Source organism: Dreissena polymorpha, chromosome 9 (genome assembly GCF_020536995.1).
Source record: "Dreissena polymorpha isolate Duluth1 chromosome 9, UMN_Dpol_1.0, whole genome shotgun sequence".
Lineage (NCBI taxonomy): Eukaryota > Metazoa > Mollusca > Bivalvia > Myida > Dreissenidae > Dreissena > Dreissena polymorpha.
Window position 1 is genome coordinate 86,953,498 of NC_068363.1, and position 282 is coordinate 86,953,779.

A 282-nucleotide genomic window follows, 5' to 3' on the forward strand; every position below is an offset into this window, starting at 1 on the left:
CATTTTTTGTACTACTCAAACATGCGGTATTAGCTCACACTCATGAAACACCAACCGACAGAGTTTTTTATATGAGTATAATCCCTAAAACTGTAAAAAAGAATCAACCATGATTTTATTGAAACAAATGTATACTACAATACTCACCAAGCTCACCTGAAATGAAATAGAAATGTTAACAGCATGCAAACAAATGTTAACCAATATCAAATCATCTATAGAAAATATCAACAAAAGCATTTCGATACACATAGTAAGTGTTCACCATCATAGTACATCATC